A 15,048-nucleotide genomic window follows, 5' to 3' on the forward strand; every position below is an offset into this window, starting at 1 on the left:
AAATAGGCCCGCCGTGGTCAAATATGGTGAGCGTGAATTGACATCCTTCTATCTTGCTACCCGAGTCTCATTACGCCATTTCTGGACACTCCGTGTCGAACGTCGAGGCATCATAACCGAGCAAGCGTGAAATTTCTGCAAAAAAATTAATAAAAATAAATAAATAAATAATGCACACTTGTAGGTTTTATAGCTCTTGGTGAGCACAGGTGTGAGTTTGATGGAATATACCTACTATGGCTGAGTAAGCTCTCAAATGCGATCACACCCGTTCCGATCAACACAAGCACTGTCGAGCTATGCGTATTTGAACGTTGAATGAGAACCTCAATTTAGCTCCGATTGCATCATGCGTCAGTGCAGTCTGTGCACCCGACACATGCATGATCGAGTAATGGTTTCTTTCTTCTACTGTAAGGGTTGGGGTCGGGCATGTAAAAAGGGGTAGCTCGCCCATGCCGTAGTCCGACTCATCCATGCTAAGGATATTGTTGAAGGGAGGAACTTGTTCTCATCGAGAACGAGGAGTACGGGATTTATTTATAATGCCTACATGAAGGGTGAAGAACGTTACATTTCATCAATCTATCATGACCGAAGAACGAAGCACACACAGCAGCCGGTTTCTTGAAACCCACTCTCTCCTCCCTGCCGTCCGTCCTTCGTGCAATCCTTTGTTCAAAGTCGTCGAAGGACCCGCCTTTGAGGGCGAGGGTTCACACACTCACTCCCGCACTTTTGTTTCACCGAACACACTGAACGGAGTATGGCCTCGGGTGGTCACGCTTGACTCAAGCTGACGCGCCTTGATTCGAGAGCTGACTCCGCGGTTAGCTGCCGCGTATGTCAAATGACCTAAAGAATACATTGTTGCGCCAAAAAAGGAAAATAAGGACTTGGGAAGGAAGAGTACGAAACGACAGATAGAGCGCTGAACTTCAACTGATTTTATTCTTACAGCAGGGCAGGGAGAATGAACAAATGCGCATGCGTACATCAGTGTTGCCTAGAGCGATTCCAGTGACGTTTTTAACAGTTGCAACTGGTTTTCAAACAGAAAAACAGACGTGTCACTAATACAACTCGTGCCTCTCTTTTTAATGTGATATGCCTCCACAAGTTCTCTTGCTAACGTATCACCACTCCTGCCAAGTATCTTTATCTCACGCAGCAGTGGCTGGCATCTGCCTTCCAGGCAAACCGTGCAATGCGCAGATAAATGCGCATTACCTTTATTGATGCAGGAAGAAGCGCAGGAGGGACACAGCCAAGAACAAGTAAACAAGCGAAAGCGTAAAATGGAGATTTCAAGTAGTGTTTTTCTTATTAGGCCTGGAAGAACTATAGAGAAACGTATATTTGCCGCACAATCACCGTTCTTTTGGATCCCTCGTTTACTGCTCTACCAAGCTAAGTGCCAAAACCGACTCGTATTGTCATTTGGGGAGCTGCCTAATGATGCCTGGCGGCCAACCCCGTACAACCGCGAAGAGCGCAGCACGCTGCAGTTCTAGACGCACTGCGCCCACCGCGGAAGGTTAGAGACGCACCCACACAAGCACAGCAGAGAAGTGCCTATACTTCGAGAGGCTCGACTGATAACTGTAGAAGCGTCATTCAAAACACACGGAATCATTCTCCACTTCCGGCAGCGTTTTGCCTACTCCTTTCTAAATAAAGATTTTCACCGATAAATATTTTAACAAGCAACGGTTAAATTTGTTGATTTTCGCTTTTCCTTTCTGTTTTGCTGTTGCCTCGGTTCTCTCCCTTCGCAGATCGCAGATCGGTTCTCTTCCTTCGCAGAACTTCTTGCAACTCTTGTTTCCCGTTGCCAATCTTGCATGAAAAATACTGTACACTTAGGGGAAAAACCAGACGAGGTAACGGATGACATTCATATTGCTTATGGGTTCAGCAGTCATTGCAGGGTTTGATTGAAATTTTTTTGAATGGATGTGAAACGTAGATCGTTGAAAAGAGAACAGTAGGGCCTTTCTAGCGGCAGCACCTTGAGATTTCGAAATAAACATCGAAATAATAAGAAAGGCGAAAACATTCCGCCATTTTTTAGCTGTGCGATTATCAATCTGTTTCACGCCCTCAGTTCAGCCTCGGCCGTAATGCTGTAACAGCAGCCCAGTGTTCACCGCCGAAGCTGTCAAGTCTCAAGATTGATTTGGCGGCGCTTTAGGAATGTGGCTGAGGAGTGGTAGTAGCGTGGGCGGCGTGAGTGTGTAGGGAGGCGTATGCCGTTTAATTTCGGGGGGATGGCGCCTCCCAGCCTCCCCTCCTTGGGTACGTGCCTGGTTCAGGTAAGGACAGTCAGAGGCGAAATTGAAAAAGAACTGAAACTGAGAAAAGAACTGGTGCCATCCTTAGTATTCGCTCCAACTGGATATGCCTTGCAAGCGCACTGGCTACAATTCGCAAATTGCAATATATACCGCAATTTAATTAAGTCAAGAGATAATTAGTGAGTTCTCGCTAATTAGCCGTATATGCATTTAGATTTCTCGTGCAAGTAATGTCCGTTTGAGAAATCTATCTCAAAGACTATAATTGTGCTATCTACCACATGCAATTTGTAAAAATTAGTCTTCGTAGAAACACCTGGTATATACAGAGGGTGCTTTTTCTTTTCTTTGTTCTTTTTTTAGATAGCACAGATGTTTCTTTATAATAAAGCTTTAAGCGCGGCAAGCGTGACGTTTTTGCAGAGGAGTTCCTAGGCGAGGTGGACATACTTTGCCGCTTATGCTGAAGAATACTCATTCAGAATACTCGATGTAGCGCGCCGCCGACGGCGGCCCGCTACATTGAGGCACCTTAGTTTTTCTTTCATTGCCATTTTAAAATTATATTTCCTACTTAAAGGCACACTAAAGACGAGAATGATTTCTTTATGGATCAGTAAATTACCTCTCTACTACACCAAAAACACCACTCTTACCACGATAAAGCTCTTGGTAAGCCAAAAAAAAGCGCAAGAACGAAATACGGGTGGCGACGCCCCCTTGAAGTTCCCGCATCTGGTCGCTGTGACGTCATGAATTTTGATGGCATCTTCTAGGGCCTACTTAATTATATAGCGGTACAGATTGACTACATTGTCTTCTAAAGGAACCAAATATTCAACATGGCAAGTTTCGGGAACCTTTACTCAGCCAACGCGGCCCAAATGCGAAAACATACTTTGGAATCCCTGACGTCACACTGACGTATCGGCTTCGGGGTTTACGCGCGAAATTCAAATACTGATACTTCGACCTTCATTTTCTCGTCTAATAATCAAATTATTATATTGAAATGACTGCCTGCAGTGTTCTCAAACAATGCTTTATTAGTATAAAGTGATTTATAAACAGCGTGCCCGAACAGCGTGCTGGATTATATCTCTATAAATCGGGGTCATTTCATTTCCATCAACGTCTCAACACATTCTGGCCAGTTGTCAGCCCCTTTAAAGTTGTAAACTCCATAGCTCGCTCCGTTTCTTAAAGTTTTGTAATTGTCAATATTTATATAAAGGTCGATGGCCTAAATAAAAAAAGATATTTTTACGGTCACTAGATATTAACCCCCTTTTTCTTTTAGATGAAACAGGATCATCAAATGTGGTGATGTATTTGCTGAGAGAAACGATTTCTCCGTTCTCATTCATTTAGACAGGAGCCCCCGAACTAAAGCAGCCCCGGGCAGGCCTATCGGCCTAAGCAGTGTGGCAATGTTCTCTGGTGTGGCCTTGACCTAAATTCGCCAGTCGCCGCTGACAAGCTTACCCTACCACTGGCGCGCGTACCACGGACACGCCATCAGATTAAAGAGGCTTTATACCACATACGGTCTGTGCGCCTTCTGGTGGCCAACCATGGCCCGATATTCGCACATGCTTTGTCGCCGTTCCCCCGGCTGCTTCGCGTTAAAGGGGTCCTGCAACAGATTTTACTTTGCATGTCTAAAAACCGAGAGCAAAATAAATTATGATAATTAACGCACACAAATCCAAGTTATCGGTTAGTTAGAAATACAAGAGAAATGAGAGCAACTCTCAACTCAAGTTTACGCGGCTCAAGCTGCCAAATTTCCCTCTGCCCATTAGCAGCAGGGCATTAGCGAAAGTCGGCGCGCCATGTTTGCCAAGCCTGCTGAGCTTGTTGATGGCGATCGGGTAGCACGAGGTTCGATCTCTCAGGCCATGGCGTCAGTTCTGTGGCTACGACCATACAGTTTCATACAACGCTACAATAGCCTCCGCGAGAAGGCAGTTGGCGCGCCATGTGCTCGTCATACTGACGTGTCGTTGCCATGGTTGTCACACCTGGCTCATGGCTGTGCGATAATTAGGCGAATCTTAAAATGCACGAAAATGTCGCAGTTTCGCCCGAAAGGCGAAGCATCGATTGCGACAGCAATGATTTATCGACGTTGTATACTTATAAACATTCGTTTACTAACGTACTAAATTAACAAGAACGGCGTCACGCACGCAGGCAAACATGAACACATCTCGCTTGATGACCGCGGTCACTTGCTGTCAAAACGCTGGCGTGGCGAAGAGCGGCAGCAGCAGCGAGCGAATTGCCCTACGTGTTGCTTCGCTTCAGCGTGAGAACACAGCGGACACGTAATCTTCCCTCAGCCCACCTAGACTACCCACCGCAGATCGCATTCAAGAGGGCCCACACGGCCGCGCCATACGCAGTGGCCGCCGCCGCAGATAAACTCCGCCCACCTGCTGCCTTGCACGCGATGAAGGATGGCGCGATTCCTCCCAGACTTTCTCCCTTGCGCACGCGAGATCGAGTGAGTGAATAAACTTTTATTGGGTCCAGCAAAACGCGCACCCATCGTGCCACTACGCTTTTCAGCTCACCCTCGCACCCAGAGCAAACGGCACGCGGCCGCAATGTTATCGCACTGGTATTATACGGAACGTCACGGCGAAGGCGGAAACTCGCCTGGAGCGTCCATGTAATTACGATCGCAACAAAAAATGATTAGGAGAGTGCGCGCTTACCGTTCACGAGCCAAGGGGCAGTGCATGTCCCGTGTACTTTGCCCGTCTTTCGACCAGCGAGAGACTGGTATAAGTGTCAGTGTTGCATAAACTTCGTTCACAGGCCAACCTCTATAGAAGCCACTCCCTCCTCTTACCGCCATGGCTGATGAGCGCGTTGCACACTGGGAACTTTATTTAGCCGGAGAATGAAAAAAGAAAGTAAAGCCAGTTCCTCGCAGTTAAAGCTGTCAAAACAGCGAAACCGGTGGTCGTTTCCTCAAGTTTGAACTCGTGTTTAGCGCGATTTTCATGAATCGTTTGTCTCATTTTGCTAGATTCGAGCGTCGGTTCCGGATTGCGCACGCTCTTCAGTTGCGTGAGGTTGTGATCAAACCGCTGTGTATCACATACCTTGCATCTGTGGCCACACTCACGGTCGAGGAATTCTCTCTTGAACCGTCCATCGGCACCCTCCGTGGGAGGAATCTCTCTGCGTCGACGTCTCTGCTCGGCCTCCTACTCCCAAAGTTGGCGCTTGGCTTGCCTTCTCTTGAAAGTGCGGTTTGGCTTGCCTCCACCGGCGCTTGGCTTGCGCTTCCCGTTAGCGATCCTCGGCGGTAGCGGCTTCCCTCCGCTGGCGCTTTGCTTGCGCGTCTCGCTGTTGAAACTCGGGATTTGCGCGACGTCGGCGCTACCGTTCTCGTGCGAGCTCTCGCCCTCTCGCTGTCTCTCGCGCTGAGCGGAATCCATGGGGCAAAAGGGCGCGCACCGGCGAAACACCTACTTCTATACCCCTCTTTACCCCCTGGCGGGGCCACGCTCCTCAAAGACCCTTGATAATTTGAAAGTACCACCACTCTTTGAACTCTGCCGCCGACGCCCGACATCCTCGTCCCTTGCGCGTCCCCCCCCCCCTTCACCCCCACCGCGGGAGGCGGTCTTGCGCCCGTTTTTCTTCATGACGATTGGACTCCCTGCCGTTGCCCTTGGAAACGCGCGGATATTGTTTTTCTTGTTTTCGCGCCATTTTTCTCCTCAGCTCGGCTGATTCGGCGCTTTAGCTCGGCGTAGCGAACGTTGTACGCTGTGTTTCCTGTTCTGTGTTAGCACCATGCCGTGCTGTTGCGCATATACTGCAGCAAGAAGCCTGAAGATGGTTATGCAGTTCTCACGATGCCGCAAGGAAAGCGTGACGGCTCGCACAGGAAGCAGTGGTTGCATAAAAGTGGCCGAAAGAACTTTGTTCCGACAAAGAACAGTGTTGTTTGCGAGGTGAAGCATCTCATTGCTCGTATCAAAGCATACTGTAATGCTGCATTTTTTTTTTTTATTCTTCCGGCCTGCTCACCAGCGTTTTTGCTGCGGCAATTTGTACGTTGCGTAAAAATGGGGTTGACCTGAGTATGCTTAATATTCTGCTGGGACCTCGCACGTCGCCAACTATTATTATTCAGTCGGAAACGCAGCACTATAAATTCAGCTTTCCGCTGTGAACGTTTACGTGCGAAGATGCAGCCTCTATATCGCTTTTTTCGTGATTGCTAACATCCGTTGCCTATTTTACTGAATATCGAAATAGCGGCTTGTAGATGAGCTATTATTTTCAGCTTACTTCGATGTGTGCGTCAGTCATACAATGAATGAAGGCCCTGAAAAAATTAGTGGCAACTATACCCGTGGTATTGCAGGTGTTGAGCGCTGGCTAGTCCACATTGCGTTTTTTTTTTTTAAGCGAGAACCTTTAGATCTGGTTCAAGGTGGTGTTGTGAACAGAAAATATCACCTGACCCAGGAAGGCCAGAAGCAATCCAAAACATGCCCAGCCGTGTATGAGAGATTAATGATTAGCCAAGTGAATGATTCATTAGTGATTGAATTAAAGTGGATTAGGGAGGATTAAGGTTGATTACGGTGTATTAAGGATTAAGGTGCATGAACAAGGATTAAGGTGGAATAAATAAGATTAAGGGGTATTAGGGTGGATTAAGATGCATGAACAAGGATTAAGGCATATTGAGGAGGATTAGGGTGCATTAAGGTGAATTAGGGTTGATGGAGGTTGATTAAGGTGAATTACAGTAGGCTTTACAAGGCTTTCGCATTATTTTAGGCGATACCCAAGATTCAGCATTGCTGTAGGGAAAGGAGAATACCCAGCATAACCACTGAAATTCTGTGGAACCTGAGCGATCCGTCGACAGTTCAAACGCTTCGAAAACCAGTCCGGCATGTTCGCTGACACTCAGCGGGATGTTGTGTTGTGAAAACGCCGTGAAGAGGCATTTTACGAAAAATCACACTGAGGTAGATGTCGCAGCGTACAAAACTTGCCAGGCTTGGCTGGCTGTCCGGAGCTCGCACGTATCCCTAATGCTTTTCCGAAGCGATGTGGACCTTGATGTCAGACTTGCCGCCATGCGAGATGTTCACATTACAGCCACACGTGGTGCATAATCCGAACTTCTCAAACAGGCAGGTACAGTAATAGAGCAGCAACTCCCAGGTTTATTTTATGCGGACGACATTGTGTTGCTCGCAAACAAGCAAAGTGATTTGCAACGTCTGGCTAATATCTGTGGACAGGAAGGCAACAAGTTAGATTTGAAATTTAGTGTTAGAAAATCAGGTGTTATTGTATTCAATGAAAACAGTGAACAGACAGTGGAGATACAGGGCCAAGAAATACCTCGGGTAACAGAATATAAATACATTGGTATATGGATAAACGAAGGCAACGGATAAATGGAAACACAGGAAAAAACCATAACAGTCAAGGGGAAGAGAAATGCAGCCATAATGAAGCACAGAGCGCTATGGGGATACAATAGGTACGAGGTCCTCCGAGGTATGTGGAAAGGGGTAATGGTTCCAGGACTTACTTTTGGAAATGCGGTTGTTTGCTTTAAATCAGGGGTACAATCAGGACTCGACGGGAACCAAAGGTCAGTGGGTCGCCTCGCATTGGGCGCTCACGGGAAGACTACAAATGAAGTTGTGCAAGGGGATATGGGCTGGACTAGTTTTGAAGTGAGGAAAGCCCGCAGTAAAATTGAGTATGAAGAACGGCTGAGGAATATGGAGGAAAGTAAATGGGCTGGGAGAGTGTTCAGGTATCTGTACAGTCAAAACATTGATTCACAGTGGAGGAAAAGAACTAGGAAGCTTACCAGCAAGTATGCGGCCTGTGGGGTGGGCAACACAGCAACAAAGAAGGTCAAGCAGAAAGTCAGAGAGGCTGAATTAATCTCATGGGTGGCGGCAATGGAAAAGAAACCTGCCATGAGTAACTACTTAAGGCGAAAAAACGAAATTACGAAAGAAACCATTTATGATAACTCAAAGGGAAGCTCATTACTTTTCGAAGCGAGATCGGGATGCCTTAGAAAAAAAAAAATTAAATTGTGGGGTTTTACGTGCCAAAACCACCCGCTGATTATGAGGCACGCCGTAGTGGGGGACTCCGGAAATTTCGACCACCAGTGGTTCTTTAACGTGCACCCAAATCTAAGTACACGGGTGTTTTCGCATTTCGCCCCCATCGAAATGCGGCCGCCATGGCCGGGATTCGATCCCGCGACCTCGTGCTCAGCAGCCCAACACCATAGCCACTGAGCAACCACGACGGGTGGGATGCCTTAGAACACGCACCTATAAAGCGAGATATAAGAAGGAAGAAGAAACATGTGCTTGCTGCGGTAAAGCTAGGGAAACGACGGAGCATATTTTATTAGAATATGACGTCTACCCAGCGGTCGATTTAGGCACCACTGGCCTCCTTGAAGCCCTTGGGTTCAGCGGGAGCAGTGGTAAAGCAAACAGGTCCGCAATAGACATCAGTAAAAGGCGATTGGAGGATTGGTGGAAGAAAAGTAGGGAAACGACAAAAGACGGAGACGTACAAAAGCACAGTTCGCAATAGGGTATCAGAAAATTTGGACGTGGTAGTTCATAGTGGTTTTTTTTTTCATTGGTGAACCTAGGTAGGATATTAGGCAGCATAGTAGCAAGAGCTTGGTGGCGCAAGCCACCGCCCCGTTCCAAAGGGGATGCTCATAACATCCATCCATCCATCCATCCCCTTTATTCGACGGCAGGAAGCACCTGCCGTGTACGAATTCAAAAACACTTGGAAGTACTGTCGGAGCTTTGAGCCCGCCATTTCACTGCGAAGCCGCTACAGGCCGGAGTAGTCACACGGGATGTAGTCACACAAAAGGGTAGGCCAACACTGCAGTGACTGAAGTCCAAACCCGCGCGCCCGCGCGAACAAAGGCAACAGGTTTGCGGAGGCGCTATCGATCTTCGGATATGGTTCGTGACTTCCCTTTCACTACAACCTTGCAGCTGCTGATGATGATACCACGCATAGGTATTGCCCTCTCGTGACGGCGCAAGGCACCGTGGGTGTAGTTTTACTACATTTTCACGTTGTTTTTTTTTCGAAAATGAAATGTTTTCTATAAAGTTTCAAGAAAGACTCGTAACATCGTAAGACTGCTCGAAATTCTTACATTTTACGGAAAATTCGGAGAGTTTGTAGGTATACCTAAGGAAACCTTGGATTTTTTGGAATTTGCTTTGAACTGTACTTCCACACAAGCATGAGTGGGCGACGATTATTATTTGGTTTTCTCACGGATACAGGCAATGTGCAGGGGGTGTTCACATGATCGCACACGCTTGCTGTTGATATCGGTATTAGGCAGAGGCCGGGAATCTTCGCTTTAATAGCGAATGTTTTAAGACCACCTTTCTGCAGTTTTGTCGTGGGGAAACTCTCCATTCATATAACACGATGACCGATGACGTGACCACAATCAACCATGATTGTGGTCACGATAGTAATGCAGAGAATATTCTGCAGGCAATGTTTAGCACTGCAACGTATATCACCCTCATCATCATCAGCAGCAGCCTGGTTACGCCCACTGCAGGGCAAAAGCCTCTCCCATACTTCTGCAACTACTCCGGTCATGTATATCACCCAAATCCACCATAATCCTCCTTAATATATATGAATACAATCACTACTCAATCATTAACTCTACCTATCAGTAATCATCTCTTATACACGGCTGGACATGCTTTGGTTCGCTTCCGGCCTTCCTTGGGTCACGTGACATTTTCTATACCTCACAACGCGACCTTGAAACGGGTATCTAAGGATTTCGCTTAATAGGCCACAAGCAGAAGGATGTGCCACAAGGAATACTGCATCACACGCACAAAGTAAAGAATCTCATCATGAGGCAGAAAAATTATCTGGAGTATAGAACTCGCCTCAAAGCTCCTTTTACATCACTATAACCCGTCCATAAGTTTTTAAGAAAAAAACATCCTCCTCATAAACGTTGCCTTCAGCATTATCGATGCTGTTAATTATCAGCATTTCTCAAAATTTTCTAGACTACTGGGGCGCGCAACTGAGTCAAAATAACGCACCTCCACAGAATGATGCGGCCCGTCCGCGGGATTCCAGAAAAAGCGTGCCGTGCGCAGCGCGCACAACCGGTGGGTGAGAATCGAGGATGAAAGCGCCGCAGGAAGGAGAGTGTCGCTACTTTCAAATTGTCAAGGGGCTTTAACAATGGATGGATGGGTGGATGTTATGAGCGTCCCTTTGGAACGGGGCGGCGGGTTGCACCACCAAGCTCTTTGTATTATACTGCCTAATGTTCAACCTAAGTTAAACAATAAAAAAATAAAAATAAACACTATGAATTCCCACACCCAAATTGCCTGATTCCTTATTGCTAACTGTGCTTTTGTACGTCTCCATTTTTTTTTCGTTTCCCTACTTTTCGTCCACCAATCCTCCAATCACCTCTTACTAATGCCTATTGCGGACATGTTTACTTTTCCACTGCTCCCGCTGAACCCACGGGCTTCAAGGAGGCCAGTGGTGCCTAAATCGACCGCTGGGTAGACGTCTTAACATTCCAATAAAACATGCTCCACAGTTTCCCTAGCTTTACCGCAGCAAGCACATGCTTCTTAGAACTGAGGTGAAACAGCGCGAAAAAGACGAGGACACAAGGAAACAAATACCACAGATCAGCGCTTGTCTGTGGTATTTGTTTCCTTGTGTCCTCGTCTTCTTCGCGCTGTTTCACCTCAGTTCTAAGTATGAACCAACTAGCCCTCATCAAGATCTTACTAACACATGCTTCTTGTTCCTTCTTATATCTCGCTTTATAGGTGCGTGTTCTAAGGCATCCCGATCTCACTTCGAAAAGTAATGAGCTTCCCTTTGAGTTATAAATTGTTTCTTTCCTGATTTCGTTTTTTTCTCTTAAGTAGTTACTCATGGCAGGTTTCCTTTCCATTGCCGCCACCCATGAGATTATTTCAGCTTCTCCGACTTTCCGCTTGACCATCTTTGTTGCTGTGTTGCCCACCCTACAGGCCACATACTTGCTGGTAAGCTTCCTAGTTCTTTTCCTCCACTGTGAATCAATGTTTTGACTGTACAGATACCTGAACACTCTCCCAGCCCATTTACTTTCCTCCATATTCCTCAGCCGTTCTTCATACTCAATTTTACTGCGGGCTTTCCTCACTTCAAAACTAGTCCAGCCCATATCCCCTTGCACAGCTTCATTTGTAGTCTTCCCGTGAGCACCCATTGCGAGGCGACCCACTGACCTTTGGTTCTCATCGAGTCCCGATTGTACCCCTGATTTAAAGCAAGCAACTGCATTTCCAAAAGTAAGTCCTGGAACCATTACACCTTTCCACATACCTCGGAGGACCTCGTACCTATTGTATACCCATAGCGCTCTGTGCTTCATTATGGCTGCATTTCTCTTCCCCTTCACTGTTATCGTTTTTTCCTGTGTTTTCATATATCTATTGCCCTCGTTTATCCATATACCAAGGTATTTATATTCTGTTACCCGAGGTATTTCCTCGCCCTGTATCTCCACTGTCTGTTCACTGTTTTCATTGAATACCATAACACCTGATTTTCTAACACTAAATTTCAAACCTAAATTGTTGCCTTCCGGCTACAGATATTAGCCAGACGTTGCAAATCACTTTGCTTGTTAGCTAGCAACACAATGTCATCCGCATAAAATAAACCCGGGAGCTGCTGCTCTACTACTGTACCCGCCTGTTTGTCGGAGAGATTAAACTCGATATTTACTTCCTTCTAGCGCCCTCTCCATCCTCACCATGTACATCATAAACAGCAGCGAGGATAAAGGGCACCCCTACCTCAGTCCCTTGTTGATATGAACTTTCTCCTAGCTCCTCATCCCTTCCCATTCAACGCAAATGTTTTTTTCTAGGTAAATCTCTCTCAAAAGCTGTAGACAATCGTCACCTAAGCCTTCCCCTTTCAGAATATCCCACAATATGTTGCGGTCTACGTTGTCATAGGCTCCTGTTATGTCTAAAAAGGCCACGTATAACATTCTGCTTTCTACTTTTAATATTTCAATACACTGAGTAAGAACAAATAAGTTATCTAAACGCCTACCTATTCTGAAGCCATTCTGAAGTTCTCCCAAAATGCCATTATTCTCCACCTAAGCTTGAAGCTTTGATTGCCTGCGTTGCTAGCCTGTATATTACCGATGTAATGGTCAACAGTCTATACGAGTGAATTCTATCTTTCTCCACCTTGCCTTTATAAATTAAATTCATTCTACTTTGTCGCCAACGGTCTGGTATTCGTCTATCTTTTAAAGTTTTTTTCCACTGCTTTCACCACAGCTTCCTTACTTTTTGGTCCTAGTTCATTAATCAGCCTAACGGGAACCTTGTCTAGCCCTGTGGCTGTGCGCTTAGGAATTTTCTCTTCCGCTTTCTTCCAGTTGAAATTTGTCAGCGCGAGCTGCTTTTCCACTTGGGTCTCTTTCATGCTCTTTTTTTCTTCAAATACAACCTCGTCATTGCATTGGAAAGATTCGGCTGTTATTTTTCTGATGTAATTTAATGCTGCTTCCCCTTCCAGTTTGTTTCCATCTTTGTCTAGGATATGTTGTTGTATTGTTGTTGACTTCCTGCCTAATAATATTATGTGGTTCCAAAATATTCTAGGTGCGGCCTTGTTTTTCTCACGTATTTCTGACAACCAACGTTCACTTTCACCTTTCAATTTTGCTTGCACCAGTATTTGAACAATAGACTTTTTCTCCCGGTATATTTTCCATTTACTGGTTACTTCATCCTGCGGCAACTGCGCCTTCTTTGCCTACCTGTGCTCTCGAGATGCTTTCTGTCGTTCTGCGATCGCTTCTCGTATCTCCCTGTTCCACCAGCTTTTCGGTTTCTTTGTTCCTTTCCAACGAACATGTTGTTTCTCTTTTTGTATTTCTGTCGTTATTACACTTAGAAGCTCACCATATTCCCACTCTTGGCCATTTGCCAATTTCTTCCTCGACTCTAGTGACTATATTTGCTATTTGTTCAGCCTTCAAATTTGGTCTGGCCATTTCACGCTCCTGGCTCTCTTTCCCAACTACATATCCCATTTTTAACATGATGCGTTTATGGTCACTCCCTATGCTGCTATACCCTTCCTCATCAATGACCATTTCTCCCAACTTATCATGAATTCCTTCTGTCATCAGACAGTAATCAATGGTCGATTGCCGGTTTCCCAGTTCCCACGTGATCTGCCCTTCACACTTAGGCCCCATATTCACGATAACAAGGTTATGTTCCTCACATTGACTTCCCGTTGTTGTCGGTATAGCCATCTAAATCCTGTATGTGGGCATTCATGTCACCTAATAGGACAATTTCAGCACCATTCCCGAAACACTTAATATCAGCGCTTATGCATTCCACTAACTCTTTATTCTTCTCTGTGCAATTATTTCCGGTCCACAAGTACGTAACGCCCAGCCAAGTTTTTTTCCCACCCATTGTACCTGATAACTAAAGATGCTCTTGACATTTTGAATTTGAAAAAATGCAACAAAGAGGATAGTGGGACCTGCATGTGCACAGGCAAGCAGCATGCGAAGCGCGCTCCGCGAAAACACCAGAGGAACCCGCAGGCAACAAGCTTGCACCGAGGCCGGGCGCACAGCGCACCAGCGTGGTTCATCAAGTTACACAATTACGTGCTCATTGTAGAATTCCCAGCATCCTCTTGGATTCTCATCCCCCCATTTGTTGTCTGAGCTTCAATGTTGCGACGTGGCGCTCTCTTCTTTCTTTACTCCACGTTAAAATGGCTGTCAAATGTATTCCTGTAGTTTTTTCACAATAATCGCATACCATGCAAATGTAAATCGCACTTTACATTTTTTTATCAATGATCATAGTGCTGCTCATTCATGTCACATCCGTAGCACGAAGTGCAAAAAATCGCCCTATCATGATCCCTTTAATGATTTCGCTCAATCCTACTGACCTGGATGAACCTTGCCTTGACCTTGCACTGACCAAAAATTAGAAAAACTGAACAGTGATATTTGATTCGCAAGCCAAATCGAACATTCACAAATCGACTTGTGTTCTGAGTATTTGCACACTCTACAAGAAAGCAAAATAATCAAATATTTGTGCGAAGATGGCGAATTCTTGCGAATGCTCGTTTCACAGCCACAGGTTTGCAAGATAAATGCCTCGGGAAATTCACTAGCCTCACCTTGCAGGGTTGCAAGTCTGAAACATGGTGCTCACTCCTCCCTGCAGAGTCTGGCGAAGTTGAAAAGCTGCTTACATGCAGGGCCTGTCTTAAAAGTATCTGTCCATGCTCCCAGAAAAATCGAAGCGTCACCTCGCGTTTTCCTCATCCTAATTTCCTTCAAAACAGTTCCCTCTAAGTTCAGCACACGCTCTTTCCATGTCTCTAAACAGTCCTGGAACTTCTCCTTGGGTAGTGCCGCTAGGGCAGCATTTGTGTTGCACAGGATGTCTAGGAGGAAAGTGCCTTGCTTTCAGGTGCCTTTTGGATTTTGTGAACAGCCAAAAGTTGTGTGCACTTATGACCGGAGACTAGGAAGCTTGACAAACCGCTGAAATACTGTGCCATGCCAAAAAAGATGAAATAATTTGCGCTGTATTATTCTGGTGCAGTTGCCAGG

General features: G+C 46.0%; 1 protein-coding gene across 1 annotated transcript in view; it reads left to right on the forward strand.

The window, feature by feature from the left end:
* Shab (Shaker cognate b) overlaps positions 1-15,048 on the forward strand; it is a 64,344-nt gene that overhangs the window by 44,358 nt on the left and 4,938 nt on the right. The window lies entirely within an intron of this gene.

This window comes from Dermacentor andersoni, chromosome 9 (genome assembly GCF_023375885.2).
Source record: "Dermacentor andersoni chromosome 9, qqDerAnde1_hic_scaffold, whole genome shotgun sequence".
Classification (NCBI taxonomy): Eukaryota; Metazoa; Arthropoda; class Arachnida; order Ixodida; family Ixodidae; genus Dermacentor; species Dermacentor andersoni.